The sequence below is a fragment of the Dromiciops gliroides genome, chromosome 3 (genome assembly GCF_019393635.1).
Source record: "Dromiciops gliroides isolate mDroGli1 chromosome 3, mDroGli1.pri, whole genome shotgun sequence".
Lineage (NCBI taxonomy): Eukaryota > Metazoa > Chordata > Mammalia > Microbiotheria > Microbiotheriidae > Dromiciops > Dromiciops gliroides.
Genome location: NC_057863.1, coordinates 289264912 through 289287876, shown reverse-complemented (window position 1 = coordinate 289287876; position 22965 = coordinate 289264912). Strand labels below are relative to the sequence as shown.

Genomic DNA, 22965 nt, shown 5'->3' with positions numbered 1-22965 from the left:
TCTCAGAAGCTGTGGACTACGACATCAACACAAGACCACCCCCAACCAATGGGCTTGAAGGACAAGAAGTAGAGGGAGGGAGACAAGAAGTAGGAAGTGAGGCCGGCTTCTTGGCTCTGGTCTTTTTTGTTCTGGAAACTCAGGTTGGTAGTAGAAAGGATAGGACAAGAAGGAGGCCAGTCTGAACCCCAAGAGAGATAGGTTTTTCTTTCTGTACTTTCTGTACTCTGTGTGTTCTATCTCGACTCTTTAATAAATGCTTAATGCCAAAAACTGGTGCTGATGTTTCTAGCTTATAAGTAAACCTTAGCTAGTTCTCCCTCCATACTGGGGTAGGAACAAGGCGACCACACATGAGATTTTAAACAGTGCACCATGCATCCAGAAGAGGCTGAGCCTAACACTGTGTAAAGAGCAAGAGCAGAAACCACTTAACTGCTGTCTCTGATTCCAAAGCTGGGTCATGGAACCCGTGTTGTCTGAGAAGTGAAGCAGTTATCATTCAATGTCAAACAGTGCCTAAGACTATGTACTGGGCAAGGAGCAAAAGCAGACTAGAGGAGCAGTTATGTAGCTTTGTAGGATTATTTTATGTAGGATTACAAATTCAGGCCAGAAAATAGGGCTGAAACCTTCAACTTACTGAGCAAGTCACAGAGAGCTCAGACCAAGGGGGACCCTTCAGTTCTATAGCTCTGGATCCAAAGAACCTTCCAAGTAGTTGAAAAGGGCTAAGGCCAAGAACCATACTAAATTTCGAACCAGGGGTGCAGTTGTTTGACTTTGTGAGAATTGGAATGATACCCCCTGCTGGGAGGGACATTGTGAGCTCTGGCCTGAAAAGAAACCATGTGACTTTAGTGTCCGGAAGTGATGTCTGCCCCCAGGCCCCCCCCATGGGTCCTGTCAATCAGAGCTACCAGCCAATTAGCTTGGAGCTGTGTGTGTGGACAGCCCTGTTTCCTGTTTCACAGGAGACTTCTGGGCGGAACGAAGCCTTTTTGTGGCCAGATGGGGGCTTGGTGGCAGACAGGCAGGATAGGGAGAGCAGGAAAATCTCATACTTTATCTACCTGTTTCTCTTTACTAACCCCCTAGTATACTTTAATAAATACTTAATATCCAAAGATTGGTGCTATACATTTTCTAATTTAAGCTGACCACTCATTAGATTTTAGACATCATAGCTAGAATTTTAGGCCCTTACAACTTAGACCCAAAATGTGGTCAGGAACCCACAAAGCTCATATTATGATGGCAGAGATCATACTTTGTTCTAGATAAGACTACTTAGGGGGCATTTCCCAATCTGAGCCAGCCCCGAAATACTTGAGGAACACAATACTTAGTATCCAAAAGAAAGGAATAGCAGGAAAGTATTGAATACAAAACAGGACCAATCAAGGCCTTATGATTCCCTCCAGAAGTTTTCAAAGTCTGCTTTTAACACAAAGTCTCAATTCAGGAATTAAGGCTGAAAGAATGAGGAAACAAACAAAAAATACTCCCATAATAAAGAACTTTTAAGGTAACAAAGGATGTCCAGGATACAAAACTAGAAGAAGTAAGTAACTCCAAAACACCTACAAGCAATTCCTCAAAGACAAATACAGCTAGAATTTCTCAGAGAGCTGAATCAAGAACTAAGAAATAATATTATGTAGAATTCTAAAGGAATGAAATTCAAAAGAAATGAGAATTTTGGAGGAAAAACTTCAAAGAAGAATTAACAAAAGAAACAAAATCCAAATAATAATTCCTTACAAATTTGAATGGACCAAACAAGAAGATAACAATTCCATGAGACAGTAAGAAATATCAAAACTAAATCAATAGACCAAAAAAAGGAAGAAAAACAAGATATCTCATAAAAATTGATCAGGAAAAGAGATCAAGGAGAAATCAATTAAGAATTATTTGACTAGGAGCAGCTAGGTGGTACAGTGGATAAGGCACGGACCCTGGATTCAGGAGGACCTGAGTTCAAGTCCAGCCTCAGGTACTTGACACTTACTAGCTGTGTGACCCTGGACAAGTCACTTAACCCTCATTGCCCCTCTCCCCCTGCAAAAAAGAATTATTTGGCTACCTGAAAGCAAGAAACAAAAAAGGAGCTGGTTATTATATGTCAAGTAAACATAAAAAAATTGTCCAGATCTTTTAGAACCAAATAGTAAAGTTCAAATGGCAATGATCCTTCAGTTACCTCCTGAAGGAAATCTAAAATAAAAACTCCCCAAAACATCATAACCCAAAACCAGAGATTATAGGTTGTGTTTTTTAAAAAATTAATTACTATTGTTATATATACCAGTTTGGGGTAAGCATATTATTAATTTATTAATATTATACTAGTAAAGGATTGACCACGTCTTCCTAACTTCTTGTGGTCTCAGGCCACATGGTAGAGAAAGCAGGGAGAAAACTTCCACGTGCTAGTTAGCTCAAGCAGGAGAAAAACCCCAAAAGACCCATGCTGTCTCCCAGAGAGATAATATGTGGTCTCAAGGAGACCCAAGTGGAGCCCAAAAGATGCCCCAGAAGAGCTAGACCTACTGGTGACATTTTTCAAGGGTTTTTATCCTCTTTTGATAGAGGCATGTCATTATATATTGATCCAAGCTAATTAGTTAGCATCATTCAATTCCATTGGTTGACCTGACTTGAAGGTGGTCTACATTAAAATTAACTCTATGCTCTTTGGCCCTTTCACCACCAGAATGAAAACCATTCTAAGCAACCAGACTGTTGACATCCCAGAAAATGTTGACATCTCTCTTAAGGGTCACACAGTTATTGTGAAGGGGCTCAGAGGAATCCTCTGTACAAATTTCAACCAATATCAATGTTGAGCTCAGTCTCCTTGTAAAGAAGAAAAAAAGGCTCTGGGTGGACAAATGGTGGAGAAATCAAAAAGAACTTGCAACTGTTCGAGCAATCTGTAATCATGTACAAAACATGATCAAAGGTGTTACTCTGGGTTTTCATTATAAGATGAGATCTGTGTATGCTCACTTTCCCATCAATGTTGTTATTCAAGAGAATAGCTCATTTGTCGAAATCAGAAATTTCTTGGGTGAACAATATATCCGAAGAGTGCGCATGAGACCAGGTGTAGCTTGTGCTGTTTCTCCAGCCCAAAAAGATAATCTAATTCTTTTTTTTTTTTTGCAGGGCAATTAGGGTTAAGTGACTTGCCCAGGGTCACACAGCTAATAAGTATCAAGTGTCTGAGGTCGAATTTGAACTCAGGTCCTCCTGAATCCAGGGCCGGTGCTCTATCCACTGTGCCACCTAGCTGCCCCGATGAGCTAATTCTTGAAGGAAATTATAGTGAACTTGTATCAAACTCAGCTGCCCTGATACAACAGGCCACCACAGTAAAAAACAAAGATATCGGAAAATTTTGGGGGTGTCATCTATGTTTCTGAGAAAGGCACAGTGCAACAAACTGATGAATAAGTTGGAAAAGATCTCAAAATAAAAATATTTTGTCAAAAAAAAAATAACTCTGTGGATGTCATCAAGGAAAAGAATGCAAAAGACCCTCACTGAAGTTGCTCAAGAAAAAGTCCATTATTTAGATATCTAGATATGGTTTAATCCCATCAGTACTTCACTGATCTAGACACACACACACACACACACACATACACACACAAATCTATCTCTATTCCTTTACTTCACTTGGGTTTGCCCTAGATAAGATTTGATGAAGTTTCTCAAGGAGAAGTGGATTTTCTGGAGCAGAGTGGGAAGGAGATGAAGGACTGAGAAAGTGATCTCTGGGTCCTTCCAAGAAATCCATCATTATTAGTTATTTTCTCACAAGGTCTAAGAGGAAATACTGTAAGTAGCCAGAAAGAGTCCAAATCCTTAGGAGTCACTCTAAGGATCACACAAGATTTAGCAACTATAGCAATAAAGAAGCAAAGATGTTGGGATATGCTTTTCAAAAAGAGGGAAATGGACCTTTAGTGGCAAAGCAGATTTTTAAGAGAAAAACATCACCCATTCTGTAGGGAAAACGCAATTCATAGCACCTGGTTGTTGGTTGTTGGTTGATTTCATGATATGCGCTAGAAATTCCCCTTAGGTGGGGAATTCTTTGCTGGACTCCTTGTAGATTCATGAATATGCATTCAGTCTATCTTTGGCTCCTGTTGCAGACACTACTGTAAGCTGTTGCTATCATACAGGGGACAATGCTAAGAAGCTAATGGAAAGAAAAGATATCCAAAATCCTCTGTATTCTTCAAGGATGACAAGGCTCTGGTCAAAAAGGTATCTGAAAAGGAAACCTAGGCTGAAGCCAAATCTATGTCTTCTCTTCCACCTCCACCCCCTGGCCTCAGTCAGCCCTTTCTTAGAGAGTGGGGGTGCAGTGGGGGGAGAAGGTGATGATGGCAGGACTGGAGCAGAGAACTTCCTCCAATCTTCTTGACTAATATTTTATAGACAACTCCCAAGGCATGACCAAGTTTTCTCAGTCTATCAAAATATGATTCCTATGTGACAACAGCACTCTACTTCTAAAGATTTTTTGCACTTAAGTCTAAAGCTTATTTTTGTTTTCACCTTGCTAAAGTATCATGTTATATTATTTACTTTAAGTTGGGGGAAGGGGAAATGACTCAATTGATTTACTCAAACAATATTCAAGTCTTACACAAATTTACCCCAGTCTCAATAGACAGAAAAGGTTTAGGCCAGAAAATATGCCTTCCAACCTAATATTTTATTTGAGAAAGTTCCTAGAGAACACAAAGAATATTCACAGAGGTTGAACCATCCACAAGTTCAAATATGAAATTTCACGTATATTTTCCAAGTAACAGGGTCTCCTTATGACATCTCAGAGAGAACAAGAAAAATGGTTGCCCAGGAAACCACAAAATGCTAATCGTTGGAGTTTATCTAATGTTATATATATTGACAACAGAGATGAGTTATATGTGAATTATGTTTGTGTGACTATCAGGAGATTCAACATGAAGAGACTAGAGCACCTTTCTGTATATGAGCAATTTATTGCTGACCTGAAGGGAAATCTGAATTAGCACACAGCAAGAGTGGAGCATAAAGGAAGTGAGCAGCTTTCAGAGACTTGGTGTACAGCACTGCATTTGCTCATCTGGTCCAGAGCATTTGCAAACATCCAGATTGGTTTGGTAAAAATGATGGGGAAATTCAGTAGTTGCTAAACAAAAACCAATGAGAACTCTAAGGGGTTTACCAGCAGGACAGTTAATCAATTTCTTAGTAGGCAGCATTTAATTTCATCAACAGTGAAATGTGAGGGAAGCTTCGAGAGATGCAGGATTCTTGGCTCAGTAAAAAGGCAGATGAGATTCAGTTTTATGCCCAACAGCAACAATCCAAAGTGCTTCTACAATGCCCTAAAGACTATTTATGGGCCAAAGACCTTTGGTGCATCTCAACTACTCAGTGCTGATTGAGCTACACTGATCAGTGATAATGACATGTTCCTGGAGAGGGGCTAAGTACTTCCATAGTGTTATCAATAGATCATCATCAAACAATGCTGAAGCCATTGACCATATATACCTCAGGTTGAAGTCCAACTGGAGATCATTATGGAATCTTCAGAGCAAAGCTCCAGGTTACATCTATTCTGTTACATTAGGCATTTTATATTTTTGAATGTAATCTTCTATTCTGACTTTAGTTTGTTGGCACTCAATTTTTTTATGGTAGGTTCTGATCATCTTTTTTTATTTCTTCTGGTATTGTGATTTCACCTTGTGAATTAAAAAAAAAATTTGTTAATTTATCACACTCTTCTTTTTAAAAAGTACCATCTTTAATTTGATTAGACCTATATTAGTTTTATAGTATAGACAAATGCACATATACATGTTCAATAGTTCCTTTTAGTTTCAAATTTATTCATTTTCCTCTAATTTTCAAGATTTTGTCTATTGTGATTCTTTTAGTGTTGTGTACTTTTTTACTTCTTAATCATTCTAAATGTATAATTTGTTCATTAATCCTCTTTTTAAAATATTTTGTTAATGATTGTCTGAAATAATGTTTTCTCTGAAAACTGCTTTAGCTATATCCCAGGAATTTTGGTATATTGTCTCACCATTATCATTATTCATTTAATCCATTGACATGGGGGGGCGGGGAATGAGGGTTAAGTGACTTGCCCAGGGTCACACAGCTAGTAAGTGTCAAGTATCTGAGGCTGGATTTGAACTCAGGTCCTCCTGAATCCAGGGCTGGTGGTTTATCCACTGCACCACCTAGCTGCCCCCATTCACATTTAAAGTTATAAAATTTAGGTTTCTATTTCCTTTCATTTATGAATCTAGAAGTTTTTTCTTTTTTCTGAGTTAGAATTTGTTGTTATTCTCTCTTTGTCTTTTAAGTTAGAACTTTGTCCCTACTATTAGTTTTACTTAATCTTTTTTTTTTGAGGCAATTCTATTTTCAGAAACTCTCTTTCCATCCTTTTTAACCCTAGCCCTGGTTTGTCAGACCTTTCCTATTTTCTGGAGTTTTATATAACTTTCTCTTTTTTGTCTTTCTTTTTCTTCTTTTCTTTCTTCTTTTTCACGTTCTAACTTATTAGTTCTTACTGTACCTTTTTTTTTGTATTGTGGGGCAATGGGGGTTAAGTGACTTGACCAGGGTCACACAGCTAGTAAGTGTCAAGTGTCTGAGGCTGGACTTGAACTCAGGTCCTCTTGAATCCATGGCCAGTGCTTTATCCACTGTGCCATCTAGCTGCCCCTCTACCTTTTTCTAAGGAGAATTGCTTTACTTTGTTCCCTTCAATGATTCTCTTCCCATTCTGTCTATTCTGAACTTTTATTCTTTGATGCATGGTTTGTGTATTTATTCCATCTTTATCATCTTTGTGATTATTATGGAATCAATTCTTCAAAGGTACCAAGTTTCAGTTCCTTCTCCTAAGCAATTTCTTTGTTATAGCCTTTATAGATACTGCCCATTGCTCAATTTTTTCTGACAAGCCTAACTCTTAGAAAGATTAATTCAAGGTGGAAGGAATGAGGATGGAAATATTGTCTCATGATAAAAATTTCCCTGTGTTCCAAGTCATGTCATTCAATTCTATTCACTGATCTCCCCATGATCATTGTCTTCCTATTTGGCATTCAAAGTCCTTTCTGGGTCTATATCTCCTCACATATCTGGGTACCAGTGGCCTCTAAGAGTTCCAATTTCCTGTTTTGAAAACAGGATGTTGATCAGGAAAGTCAAACACTACCTCAGAAGAAGCAGTCTCCTTCTGCATCAATTCCTTATAGGTTATATGCATTTCAAGATTTCCATTTCCAATTATAGAATATATATATTTCCATGATGGGAGTGCTTTTAAGTGGCTCCCCTTTCCTCATTGGGTTGAGACCTCCTTCAATTTTTCTCTTTGCTCCATCTCCTACTCTCCTATATCCTTTCCTCCTTTTAAAAGATTTTATTCCCTTTGTTGTTTACACATGGACTTGATTAGGGTACAGTACATTCTTCTCTGTGCACCACCTGATTCTGCAGTTTAGCCCCACACAATGTATTGGTTCCTCTCTAGATGGTAGTGTAAGGCCTCCTCCCAGGCTATCATTTCTTCCATTTTTTTTAAGTTCTTCTTTCATCTTTATTCTCCTGTACTTAAAAGAAACCTCTGAATAGTCTCTTTGTTATTCTTTGACCAGAGGTCATCTTGAAGTAACCAGGGAAATATAATTATATTCACTAATATTTTGAAACACAAATGAAACAATGGAGAAGATGAACTTGTTAGAGACTGTCACTGACTTCACACAATCCACAAGTGACACAACCAAAAAGAGACTTCTTTTAGAGTGTTGGCTCCCACTACTCAGAGATACTCTTTAGAGACAGTGTATTTAATACTATACAAAGATGTTCCATGTACAATTGTTTCAGCGACCTCCTTTCAGCAAAAAATGAAACAACAGAAGATAGAAGCTTGATAGAGATTATCAATGACAAAAGTAAAACAGTAGATGAGAACTGTAAGAGATTATCATTGTGTTCATCCAAGCCACAAATGAAATAATGAAAAATATTACTTTTAGAAGCCATGAGACTTATATCTATAGAACAGTGTCCTTTAATGATACAGTAAGATTTAAAAACACAGCTAGGTGGCACAGCCACCCGGAATCAGGAAGACCTGAGTTCAAATCCAGCCTCAGAAACTTAGTAGCTGTGTGACCCTGGGCAAGTCACTTAACCCTATTTGCCTCAGTTTCCTCATCTGTAATATGAGCTAGAGAAAGAAATGACAAACCACTCCAGTATCTTTGCCAAGAAAACCCCAAATAGGGCCATGAAGAGTCAGACACATAAAGGGATCTTTTAAAGATTTTGAGGGAACTTGTCTATATCTTGAATGGATTTAAGAGAGAGTTTCAGTGAATTTCTCTATCCTAACAATCAAGAAAGGAAGATAGAGAATTGTACAAGAATGTCACTGACACTGGCTATTTCAAAAATGAAAGCAATAAAAGAGTCTTGCTTAAGTGTCAGTGACTTTGTTCAAACTAGGAATGAAATAAATGAAATAGATTTCTTAAGAGAGTGGGAGTGAACTTATCTCAGGCTACAAATGAAAAAAAAATGGAAGTGAGAATTGTTAGAGGCATTGAATGACTGCTAACCTACCAGTCTAATAATTTAATATGAGGACTTGTCAGACAATGTCAGAGATATTATCCAAAACACCGATGAAACAATGAAAAAGAGAGTCTTCTTCAACTCAGGCACAAATTAAGTATTACATGAAATACATAAAGTAGAAATCTATGTTATGGACTCCTCAGTGAAACCTACTGGTTTCAAAATTCTTGAATTTTTGTCTCGTTGCTGCTCAAAAAATTTGATGACAAGCTAAATGAGAAAACTTTCCCTCCCTCCCACCGGTTTCTTTGAAGTCATGTTAGCCTAGGTGTATGGTTGAAGCTTCCCCACTTCAGTTAAGTATCGGATTTGAAGCAGATTGAAGAGAGCAGCAAAGCAATATAAACTGAAAGGGTAATATAGGAAAGAAGGAAAAAATGAAGGCTATATTTCTCTTTCTTTTACTTATACCATTTCTAGTGTTGCCATATCTTATGGCTATTGAGAGCACGTACTGGTCTAACCTAAATCTTTCTTGCCCCTTCTAGACTTATGAATGAAGAATATTTATTAAGCTCTCACTCTATAAAAAGTACTGGGGATACAAATAAAAAAGCAAGGTCTCTGCTGCCAGAAAGCTGGCATTCTCATGGGGAGCTTACATTCAAAGTTTCAGTGGCCCTTTTAGTTGTATTGTGCTGATGCCTTCCTCCATTTCACTTCAGAGGTGGCTGGGTAACACAGTAAATGGAGTGCTAGAGGCTGAGTAGCAATACTTGACTTCAAATACTGCATAAGACACTAGCTGTGTGAACCTTGGCAAGTTATTAAACCTCGATCAGCCCCAAAATGTGCTTTGCAAATCTTAAAGTGATAACTAAATAAATGCTTGCTGTTATTAGTATACAGCAGAAAAGTTGATTGGAATTCGTCTCCTTTGGTCCTGTTTCCACCCATAAAACAACATCTATTTCTGATTTTTGTTCCATTTGACAGTGCTAAGGACTTTGGGGTCAAGAATGGATAAGATCCTGAATTTGGAGTCAGGAGTACGTGGATTCAAATCTCATCTCAGACACTTATTACTGCGTGACCCTGGGCATGTCACAACCTCTCTGTGACTCATTTTCCTCATTTGCAAAGTGAGGGTATTGGATTTGGTGACCTTTAAGATCTCTTCTAGCTCTAAACCTATGATATCACAAACTTTCTTTCTAGAATTTTCAGTTGTTGTGCTTACTGAAGAGGCAGGGGCTGCAGTATCTGTAGAGACAATTTCTAAGGCCTATCTCCTCCACAAGTGTTGCTTCCCTGTGTAATGGGGGAAGAAGGGGGAGGACTGAAGTAGGGCTGAAGATCTGGGGGCTGCTGCTATTTCCAGGGTGCTTGGACACAGGGTCGTGGGCTTTCTCCGCTGTGGTCCGAAGGGAAGTGGTGGTAGTGAAGCTATTGGTGGTAGATTGTCCCATGTGGAACATGCTGACTCCATCTCACTCTTTGGGAACGTTGCTGCTTCAGCTGTGCTCTCTTGTCTTCCCCAACAGTGAGAGTTCATTGGTAACTGGGGATTGGGGGGAGAGGGTAGTGGGTGGTTATGGCTACTTTTTCCCCATAGGGCTCCTCCCTTGAATGATCACTGCAGGTCTGGTATTCTGGGGAGTATCGTTATCCCTGGGACACTTGCTTAACTGCCCATGAGTGGCAGTTGGTTGACAGTTGGTAGCAGTAGTGTAGGGTTTGGGTGAGCCTTTTCTCCATAAGAGTTGGGTCACCCCCTCATTTGATGACTGGGGAGGGGGAGGGTAGAAGGGCTAGTGGATGTTAGGGCTCTCACTTCTATTCCTAGGGCTCTTGGGCACAGAGTCTGGTGACAATTGTTTGGCTTTCCTGGAACATTCTGACTCCTGTTAATCTTTAGAATAGCTGGTCAGGTCAGTTAGGCTCCTTTGCCTGCCCTAGTGGTGGCAGTTGATCAGGGGTTGGTGGTGGTGGTGATGGTTGGGATGGCTAGTGATTCCTTCTCCATAAAAATACTAATGATTTTTTATATTATTTTTTTTAAAAAAGAAAAATGTGGAAACTATTTTGTTTGTATTCAGGAATGCCTTACATTTTTCTATTTACTAATACTTCATAATTTTAGATTCTAAAAGAATGGAAAATAGGAGTGAAGTTGGGAGAGGGTTTATGTCCTATCTATATTCATCCCTTGCAAGGATCAAGCAGGTTAAAGGGCTGAAAGATGGGTATGGATTTGGGTTGAATTTCTGTAACTGGAGGTAAAAGAAACAGGGCAGGTAGCAGCTGAAATGGGAAGGAAGGTATTCAGTATTAAAGAATGATCAATTATGTTTATTGGATGCCTACTGTGACTGACATACTATCCTCAGCTAAATGGAGATGGGAGACATAAAAAAGATAGGACACAGTTCTGAAACAGAAGGAATTTAAAATGTATTTTTGTTGGTCTACAGAGAAGCTAGAAGTAACATGTCTGGAACAAACAAAAAATACTAGCCATAATAGGCAATAAATGATAAGTTTTAAAAGAGTTATATTGATGTGGAAAATCACAGGTAGCCTCTGGTCTTGTCTGTCTCAGACAGGCCCTAGCCTTGCTGTGTTCCAGCTACAGCTACAGGCCTGTCTCTCCTATGTTCTTTGTACAGTAATCACTGACCTCATCCTTGTTTGATATACTTGTATGTATCTTGCTGAGTATACCACTATACCACACCTACTCTTTTTGTATATAACCAAGTGGATAACAAGACTCGGGGCCCATTGTTGGAGGTCTGACCCCACTTTGGGCCTTCCCATAATAAACTCTCTCTCTCTCTCCACCTCGAGTACCTGCCTGAGTTTTTTCTGTGTCAATCGTGTTATAACAATATAAATACTTCTTTTTTTTGCCTATGGACTACAATGTTTGGGGAAGGCTTCCCAAGGGAATAACTTGGATATGGACTCTACATAATTTCTTCTAAATGAGGTGTCTTTTCTCATGTATTTCTGCATTTTTTTCTAGTACTAGAGCTCAGGTTCATTCTACACTAATATTTAACTAATATAAGTAGAAAAAAATTATTTTAGCTTTACTTAAATGTAATTTACTTTTCTGATTTCATTTTTTCTTCTTAAATGATTGATAAATGCAAAAAAATAATTCCAGAAAAATTATACTTTAGAAATATTGAGGCTCACTTTTAAACTAAAACTGATGCCTTTTTTTTATTCTTCATGTAACTTTAAAAACACCATGAATCATCAGAAATCACAATTCTCCAACCTTTGAAATGACTGTTCCTTCCCAAATAAACTCTCTGTAACTTGTTTTAGTTTCAACTGAAATGTGCATTACTTTAGCTGAGAATAATCAACTGAATGAAAACATGAGATTATGAAAAGCTGGGGGGAGGGGGTGCCAGTCACATATATTTTAAATTCCTATCATTTTCAATCAAATCTCAGAATCCTACGTATAAAGTTGGAGGGGACCTTCAAGGTTACCTAAGTCTAATCACTTTATAGTTGAGGAGACTAAGGCCCCAAAAGAAATAAATCAACTTGCCCAAAGATGACCCAGAGAATAAATAGCAGAACTGCCTTTTGTATCCAAATCCTTTGATTCTAAATTTAGCATTCTTTTTCACTCTACTTCCTTTCTGATGGGCCTTCTGTTCCTGACCTGTCTAGAAGGTGTCTGTGGTATCTAAATGTATAGTTTCTTCTTGATTCTTTTAAGCATGTCATCCCACTGAACTGACTTTTTTGGGGGAGGGGAGGGGAGGGGCAACGAGGGTTAAGGGACTTACCCAGGGTCACACAGCTAGTAAGTGTCAAGTGTCTGAGGCTGGATTTGAACTCAGGTCCTCCTGAATCCAGGGTCCAGTGAGAACACCACACTGAGAAACTGTATTAGTTGAATACATATCAGTTTAAACCAACTAGTAGTGGAAGCAACTCCCAAATGATATTGTCTTTAGAGATTTTTAAAAACAAAAGAAAAAAGCTGGATCTTTGGCTAAATAACAAAATGTCAGATTAATATTTCATTTTCTAAAAATTAGTACTTGTTCTGATTTCAGTGATGGAAGAGTTTACATATGCAATGAGGATGTAAGGCAAATAGCAAAACTTATCAGAAACCAGATTTCAAAACTTTTTCTCATTCTCTTTTTGCATTCTAGTTGCTCTTCCTATTTGAAAACAACAACTCATTACTAAAGTACGAACCTACAAGGAGTAAAGAATATGTTGAGAACTTTTTGTTAAAAAAAAACAACACTGTGATAGGTATATCACTGGGCCACTAAGTAGCATTTAACATCTAAGAGTCAAAATCTTGGTTTAGTTAAGCAGATTACTGCAAACATTCACATTTAAAGGTGACACCCTTGTTTGTGTTACTCTCAGCATGGTAAATGTGGTACAAAGACTTACCCACAGTCACAATCTTTTTTACACCAAGAATGTTCCTTGTAGCATGAAGCTGTTCTTTTTAGTTTTACCTCTTCGTCATATCTGACCAATGAGTCATCCAGGGTTTCATTTTTCCTCGTTGGTTTGTCTGTCTAATCCTATTCTTTCCTGATAGACCACAGCATTAACTTTTTTTTGATGGGGCAATAACAGTTAAGTGACTTTCCCAAGGTCACACAACTAGTGTCAAGAGTCTGAGACCAGATTTGAACTCAGGTCCTCATGAATCCAAAGGCAGTGCTTTTCCACTGTGCCACCTAGCTGCCCTGTAGTATTAACTTTTTAAAAATGGAATTTTTTTGATCTATCTCATTCCTGCTTTCAGTATAATCTACTTTCAGTCTACTCATAATCATTCTTCAAGAAAATTCTCCATAATTTAGGACCTTACTAAACTCAATCTTCTCATTGAGCAATAAGCATAATTTGGAGGTGATACAGATGAAGGTTTTGTTTTTGTTTTGGATGGTCATTTGAAACATTGAACCAAGGGTCAGCTAGGTGGCATAGTGGATAAAACACCAGCCCTGGATTCAGGAAGACCTGAGTTCAAATCTGGCCTCAGACATTTGACATTTATTAACTGTGTGACCCTGGGCAAGTCACTTAACCCTCATATCCCCCCCAAAAAAGGACAAAAAACATTGAACCAATTACTTCTACCAGAGTTTCTGAATTCCATCATAGGCTTAATAATTATTGTAGTATGATTGGATAGTGTACCAATTATAAAAAAAAAAATTCAGATAGCTTTAAACATATATTAATGACTAGATATCTCTGGTTGTATTTAGTGTGGTTGTTATATATCTCAGTTATGTTCAGATTCATTGTTACTACTAAGATAGTGTCCATAACTTTGCATTTTCCAGGATAATCTTTACCATAAAGCAGATTCCAGACGGCTGTTCTTAAGATTTTTGACGATATATGTTTGAAAGGTTTTCTGGGGATTGTGTAAAGTTGGTCTAAAGTCAATGTCCAAATACATCATTATTAGATGTGGGTTTCATTCAAGCTGGTAATTTGTTAGCTCAGGTTTTATGTTGGAATGAAATGAAGCACTCATAGGCATACTGTTAAGATAAGGAGGTTTTATTTAGCCACAACATAGGAATACTTAACAAGGATACTCCAACATTTAGCTTGAGTAAATTCCACCCCCACCCCAACCCTCACCTATATGGTGGGGGTATCCATATGAAAATACCTAGTCATCAAAATAGGGAGGTGGTCTTGGGACATTCTCCAAATCTAAAAGGCCATCATTTTCCCCTTGCAGAAATATACTCAACTTTGCCGGGCACATTATTTGTGGTTGCAAATCCAGCTCCTTTGCTAGTGAGGGTATCATACTCTATGCCCTTTGTTCTTTTAATGTAGAAGCTGATAAATCTTGTGTTATTCTGACTGTAGCTCCACAGTATTTAAATTTTTTTTCTTTCTGGTTGCTGTAATATTTTCTCCTTTACCTGGGAGCTTTGAAATTTAGCTATAATGTTCCTGTGAGTTTTCATTTTTGGATCTCTTTCAGGTAGAGATCAGTGGATTTTTTTTCCAATTTCTATTTTTCTCTCTTCTTCTAAAACTTCAGGGCAACTTTCCTTAATAATTTCTTGAAGTATAGTGTCTAGACTTCTTTTTTGAAAATAACTTTCAGGTTGTCAAATAATTCATGTATTATCTCTTCTTGGCTGATTTTCCAGGTCAGTTGTTTTTCTAATGAGATATTTCACATTCTCTTCTGTTTTTTTTCATTCTTTTGATTTTGTTTTATTATTCCTTGGTGTCTTATGAAGTCATTAGCTTACCCTTGCTCAATTCTTATTTTTAATGAGTTATTTTCTTCTGTAAATTTTTGGATCTCTTTTTCCAATTGTTTGACTTTATTTTCATAATTTTCTTGTTTACTAATTTTTCTTCCTAATTTTTCCTCAGTAAGAGAAATATTTGATTTTTAAAGTCCTTTTTAAGCTCTTCCAAGAACTCTTTTTGACCTTGTGACCATTTAATATTTTCTTCAAAGCTTTACAAGCAGCTATTTTGACTTCATTGTCCTCTGAGTTTTCAACCCTGATCTTCTCTATCACCACAGTAGCTATCTATGGCAGGGTCCTTTCTCTGTTGTTTACTTATCTTCTTTTTTTAAACAACTTATTTCTTGGCTGTTAATTTTATATTAGGATTAGACTTTACTCCCAGAGTGTGGAGGATAATGTCTCAGGCTTCAGGTTTTTCCTGCTGTTGTATTCTGAGCTCAATCTCAGGGTCTTTGCCTTTTTGATTCTTTCAATATTTTATAATCCAAGGCCAGGTGTGAATACTGCTCCTTCCACTCATGTCTTGGTCTATGAGTACCCTCAGGTACTTCTCTCTACTCCTGAGACATGACCAGGGCCCTGGCACCATTTCCGCCTAGAATGTTCTTCTTACTGCCCCTCCAGGGGCAACAATGTCAGTTCACCCCTCTGCCCTGGAACCAAAACCAGAGACTGCACTCTACTATGCTGGACGTGGGGCCCAGGCACATTGACAAGGCCTGAGTCTGTGACTGCAGGTGAAGAGTGCTACTACACTCACCAGCATGTGCTCTCCCTCATCTTCAGTTCTTTCCCAACTACTGGCTCATTCCCTGGCTGACTACAACTATGCTTGCTCATCTATAAAAGTCCTTCATTTGATCAACCCATCCCTTCTAACTATCATTCTATATCTCTCCTCCTTTTTGTAGCCTAATTCCTAGAAATGATGTCAACATTTGTTTCCTCTTTGTGTTCTCCTCACTTCTCAGCCCATTGGATCCAACTTCATCACTCCCACTGAAACTAATCTCTGAAATTACCAGAATTCCTTTAATTGTCCAAAGGCAATTTAGCTTGGAATTGCTATCTTTTACCTGTCTGATTACCTCTCAGTCTCTGTTGTTAAATGATCATTTTCAGTGAAGAATGATGATTCTTACTCTGTCCTTGGCCCTCCTTTCTTCTCTCTCTACACTTTTGGTCACCTTACTAAGTCCCAGCCATAGTAATGGCTTCTAGATCCAATCCTAGTCTATTTCCTGAAGTCCCACATCACTAACTGTTGACATTTCAAGCTAGATGATCTCAAAAAGAATTTAATCAGATTTGCAGATGATTTAATCTGGGAAAGATATCTAATACAGAACTTGGCAAGTTAGAACAATGTTTGGGATCTAAGGGTAATTTAATAGGCACATATGTGTGTATACACACATGTATACATAAAACATGTGTATATATACATATATAAACAAATATATGTATGTACAAAGTTCTATACATAAATTTAAAAATAATAGCACAAGTATGGGAAAGTCTCCATGCTTTCCTGATGTTTCTCCACTTTTCAAAGTATATTTCTTTTGTTTCTATAAGTTTATCCTCTTTGATACAAAGAAAATTAGAATATTAGGCTTAATATTTTACATTTATTTATCATTTGAATACCCAAACATTTCTGTGAAGGGATAATAGCTTATGAATGGTGGGTCTCCTGAAAATTTTATAAAATTAACACAATAGGTTTCAAACAATGGAACACATAGACATTTTTACATGGTATTTGTCATTCAATAATTCCATGGGAAACAGTAAGTTCATGTTCACTTTAAGTATGAGTTGGGAGCTCAGGGAACAGAAGGGAAATGGAATGCCAAGTCCAGAGGTATTTCTAACATTTTGCAAGATATTTTATGACTCATGGAACTGAGTCATTAAATATTGTTTTGTCAATGATTTTAATTTGAGCTTATTTAACATAAATTATTGTTTTCTTAATATGAGCCAGATCCTTCTTATTCATAATAATTATTATTGTTAGGAAAGCTAGGTAGCTTACCAGATAAAGCTCTGGATCTAGAATCAGGAAGACCTGAGTTCAAATCCAGCCTTGGACACTTATTGGCTATATGACCCTGGGCAAGTCACTTAATCCTGTTTGCCTCAGTTTCCTCAACTATATAATTAACTGGAGAAGGAAATGGAAAACCACTCCACTATATCTGCCAAGAAAACCCCATAGGTAGCATTGACATGCTAGGCAACACAGCATCATGAAGAGTCAGACACCACTGAATAACAGCATTGTTATTATCATTTACATATTGGTTTGATATTTACAAAAAGCTTTATATAAACTATTCAGGCTATCCCCATAACAGCTTATTATGACCATTATACATCTAAGGAAAATAAGGCTGAGAGAGGTTCAATTAAATGCCCAGGGTCACAATGCTAAATGAGTGCCTGATGGAGGGTTTAATCTCAGGTATTCCTGACTCCAAGTGCAGTGTTTGACCACCTAGCAGCTTTTGGAACTTGCCTCTTAGAAAGAGTACCTTTTATGCCAATGAGTTTAGGCGACTATCATTCGAGATATGTAATTGTTGGCAAATAAGATGAAGAAAGCTTTTATCATTGCGATCTGATAGATTACCTTTACATAAGGTACATTGTGAAACATTTTTCTATAGTATGTGCCATCACTTACCATTCAGTTGTCTTTAAGAGATGAACTCCACACAACTGAGCCTTGACTTAAAAGGAGTGGATGACAATCTTGACAGACAAATCATAACTTCAGTAGGCTACCACTTTCAGATTTTAAACCACAGTCCATATACATCTGTCAAGATAAATTTCTGAATACGTATGCATATAATATTTAAAAAGCATTATTTCTTTTAACTGCTCTAAATATGCATTGTATTAGGAGCCAGGACTTCTGAAGTCTCTGGCACTCATTTTCCTCACTCCGCCAACATTACTACCAATATTAACTATTCATGATCTGATGTAAAGACATTTTACTACCATCACCACCTCAGCCTTCTTTAACCTAGTTTTACCCTTCTTTACAGACTTGAAATTCATGAATGTTTGCAATGTGCTTACATTTAAGTATTTTTCAGTGATATGGCAGGAAATAATTTGGGCTTTTTTAATATTTTCCCCAAAACCTAAAATGATTCCAGAAATAGTCCTACATCAGACTGAGATTCCATAAATTATACTTGCTAGCTCATCTTTGGTTTTGCAAAATGTCTCAATCCAAGAAATTACAGAAACTAAAAGAAAATGGATTGAAGGTAAATTTTCATCATGGTGAGTTTAACAGGTAGATTTACACATGTGTCTTCCCATTCTAAACCCCTAAATGATGAGTCTATTTGGAACTTGAATTGTGAGCAAGAAAACATGGGTTGACATGGCTGTAAGAATAAGAATTGAGGGGCAGCCAGGTGGTGCAGTGGATAGAGCACCAGCCCTGGAGTCAGGAGTACCTGAATTTAAATCTGGCCTCAGACACTTGACATTTACTAGCTGTGTGACCCTAGGCAAGTCACTTAACCCCGATTGCCTCACAAAAAAAAGAATTGAACAAAACACAGCACTGTAAGAAAATAAAAACAAAACTCTGAAGAGTATGGTGTTATAATCTAGTCATACCAGAAGTCCTATTCTGCCTGCAGGTCCTTAGAACATTTTTCAATGACCTATAGAGCTCTTTTGTATATTTTTGAAACATATAAGTTTTCTTAGTGTTTTGTTAATGTTCTAAGGCCAAAGGTCCAGTCCACAAATCAAACTGCATTCTTTTAACAATACATCAAGTTAAAGCCTAGTTAGTTTTAAATTCCCTGAGAATATATGTTGGCATTTAACCACAGAAGGGGAATGGGGGTGGTAAAGAGCTGGCATATTTTCCCCAATATACTAGAAGTTGGATTTTCCCCATATGGGATAGAAAAAAATATGAAGGAGCTATGTTATTTCTAGGAAATCATAAGTAGTTAGAATTGTTATATTATGCCAAGCAATCGAATATACAGATTTTTTTGCCATCATAGAGGTCTTAGGAAAGATATTAAAGTGGCAAGAGAGAAAGAACCTTGCTGAATCATTCTCCTCCTCTCTAGTGCAATAATCTCATGGTGATACCTATATGATACAACAAAGCCCTTTCCCCCTAGGACTCTGACAGCTAGCTGATATGGTAGATATAATACAGTGACTAAAATGCAACAGATACTTAATAAATGTTTATAGATTGACTGAAAGCCCAATGCAATAGAACCTATTCCTCACCTCCTAGTCAATTCTTGGCTAACCTGTCAATAGTGCCTGTCCAATATATGCACATAAATAGCCTACTTTGTATTACGATTATTGTCAATTCTTTGTGGTGTTCCAGTGCTTAATATAAATGTCATATGTGAATAAAAATGTTTAAAGAATTCATTTTCACTAAAGGTACAACACAGACCACCTAAATCCAGAGCCTAGAGGAACCTGGGCCATTGGTGAAATGAACTATGCATCTCTTCATCTTTTCTAATGATGCAAAAATATTCCATTACATTCCACAATTAATGCAAGAATTACATTTTAAGTGGGAATGTCTTTTGTTTCAAGTTTTTTACTAGCAAATTACCAAAAGTGCTGCTATGAATATTTTGTTATATATAGCAAAGCTTCTTAAATGGTGGGTCATTGACCCCATATGGGGTCATGTAACTGAATGTGGGGGCTGTAAAAAAAATCAGCAAAGGTAAAAGTTACAAATACCTATTTTATATACCTATGTACCCAGGGTTGCATTAAAAGTTCTTTGGCAAAAAGGGGTTGTGAGTGGGAAAAGTTTCAGTAGCCCTGATATATAGGACTGTAGTTGCCTATTGATGCCACAAATATAAAATGTCAACTTTTCTGCTTTGCATTTAAATCTTTTCATAATCTGACTCCCACATTTCCCCTCACACACACAAAATTCCAGTTACACTGACCTACTTTCCCCATTGTTCCCTTTAATAGAATGAAAACAATTTGAGATTAAATACTGTTTTATTTGGGGGGTGATTAAACTGTTCAAGGTTCTACCTCTTGGATCAACCCAGTAGCAACTTTTTGAGCCCTGCTAGATCCTGCCTCATGATAGGCAGAGCGAGTGGAGCTATATATACTACGGGGGAATCTGGCTTTAAAGTCTCACTTTCTAATATATGGAAGAAATAGAATCTTTAAAATCTACTTCTCCAAGTGCCTGCTGTGGACATGCCATATAGATATCTCAGAGTCTTCCCTGAATATGCAATAGTCTTCTTTTGTCCTATCCATATGATAGTAATACACAGGCTTCTTTTCCCTTTTCCTTATCATAGCATAAATCTACTTTGTGTCATTTCCTCTTTTTACATATCAGTTGGTGAACTGTTTTTGTAGCCATTATCCAAGGAAAAATCCCTGTCAGAAAAGGGTCCACCTTCTCCACCAACAACCACCATAACAAGAAAGCCTGCCTAAATGAAGCAGCAACACCAACTGAGGAAGGAGGGAAGGAAAGTAGCATGTGCTAGGTAGGTCAAACTACACAACCTGGACCATCAACTCCTTGTGGGGCTTAGGGGAACAGACCAGAACCCAGATTCCAAGAGCGTCAAGAATTATAGTGACCCCTAGACCAACAACTCTGCTTCCTGCCTCATCTCAACAGCCATCATCAAAAGAAAAAACCCTAGAGAATCCTAGAGAAGTGACCGGCCCTCCCAGAAAACACCAACTGTCAGCCAACAGCTGCTGATAACTAGTTGAGTCTAAGAGACCTGTGGAGAGTAGTCACCCCCAAATGACCATGCCAACTGCCGGCCCAATCCCTACAACCACAGTCCTCTATATGTTGTCTTCCCATTAGAATAAGAACTTCTTGAGAGCAGGAGTTTTCTAGCCTTTTTATTCAAAGCCCAAGTGCTTATGATAGTACTTTATATACATTGTTGTTATTCAGTCATTCATGACCCCATTTGGGGTTTTCCCTTTTCCAGCTCATTTTATAGATGACAAAATGAAGCAAACAAGGTTAAATGATTTGCCCACAGTTACACAACTAGTAAGTGTCTGAAGCTAGGTTTGAACTCAGGAAGATGAATCTTCCTGACTTTTAGTCCTGGCACTCTGTCCTCTGTACCACCTAGTTGCCCCTACTTTATACATGCAAAATATTTAATAATTGTCTTTTCATTTACTGACCAAGGCCTCTTGATTGGTCTACATGTAACTCCTCAAAAATATTTGATTTTAGCTTCCCCAACAGAGTATTTTTAGTAAAACGTTTACTATTTGTGTTTAAAAACTGAATAAATTTTAAAATTAAATAGCTATAGGTTTTTACAAAAAAATTTTACAGCCAGTGTTTCTGATAAAAGTCTCATTTCTAAAATATATAGGGAACTAGATCAAATTTATAAGACTGCAAGTCATTCCCCAATTGAGATGGTCAGAGGATATGAATAGGCAGTTTTCTAATGAAGAAATCAAAGCTATCTATCGCAATATGAAAAAATGCTCTAAATCACTATTGATTAGAGAAATGCAAATTAAAACAACTCTGAGGTACCACCTGACACCTATCAGATTGACTAATATGACAAAAGTAAATAATAAATGTTGGAGAAGCAGTGGAAAAATTGGAACACTAATGCATTGTTGGTGGAATTGTGAGCTTATCCAACCATTCTGGCAAACAATTTGGAACAATGCCCAAAGGGCTATGGACAGTGCATACCCTTTAACCCAGTAATACCACTACTGGGTTGATATCCCAAAGAGATCATAGAAAAGGGAAAAGGAACTACATGTACAAAAATATTTATAGCAGCTCTCTTTGTGGTGGCAAAGAATTGGAAATCAAAGGGATGCCCATCAATTGGGGAATGTCTGAACAAGTTGTGGTATATGAATGTAATGGAATACTATTGTGCTGTAAGAAATAATGAGCAGGCAGACTTCAGAATAACCTAGAAAGACTTAAATGGAGTGAAGTGAGCAGAACCAGGAGAACATTATACACAGTAACAGCAACATTGTATGATGACCAACTGTGATAGCAGGGCAATGATCCAAGACAATTCCAAAGAACTCATGATGGAAAATGTTCTCCACATTCAGAAAAAAGAACTGTGCATCCTGAATGTAGATTGAACCATACCGTTTCTATTTTTTGATTGTTTTTCTTTTCTTTTTAGAGGTTTTCCCTTTTGTTCTGATTCTTCTTTCACAACATAACTAATGCAGAAATATGTTTACTGTGATTGTACATATATAACCTATATCAGATTGCTTTCTGTCTTGGGGAGGGGGGAGGGAAGAGAGGGAGGGAAAACATTGGAACTAAAAATCTTATGAAAACAAATGTTGAAAACTATATTTACATGTAACTGGAAAATAATAAAATACTTTTATGATTAAAAAAACAAAATTTAAACAAACAAAATTTAAAATTAAATAGCTATAGGGAAGAAGGGAAGAAGCATTTATATAGTTCTTACAATGTGGCAGGCACTGTGCTAAATTCTTTACAAATATTATCTCATTTGATCCTCACAACAATCTTGTGATATAGGTGCTGTTGTTACCTCTATTTTACGTTTGAGAAAACTGAGGCAGATAGCAGTTAAGGGGCTTGCCTAGGGTCTCACAGGTGTAGCAAGTTCAATTTGTCTTTCTGATTCCAGGCCCAGAGTTCTATCCATTCCACCACCTAATTATATTTCATTTTGAAAGGATAGGCAATTTTTCACATATCTTTATCTCCTAGTTTAATATCTACCTCTAATGTCTTTGCCTCTATGCAGAATCAAATGATTGTAAAATCTCAAAAATAATCCTAGCACAGTATAGGCCAAACTGAAAAGGCTTTGGGTATGTTTCTGTTAATGGATTGCTTGTCTGTTATCCTCTGAGCAGCCTTGATATGGTTGGAGATACCAATATCGTACTGATGACATAGTAATGAAGTTTTTAGTCACAGTGACTTACAAAGACCATGTCTCTC

At 37.5% G+C, this 22965-nt stretch overlaps 1 pseudogene; it reads left to right on the top strand.

Annotated features, from left to right (window-relative positions):
• The first annotated feature begins 2720 nt into the window (after positions 1-2720).
• Positions 2721-3462, top strand: LOC122750492 (annotated as a pseudogene).
• Positions 3463-22965: the final 19503 nt, after the last annotated feature.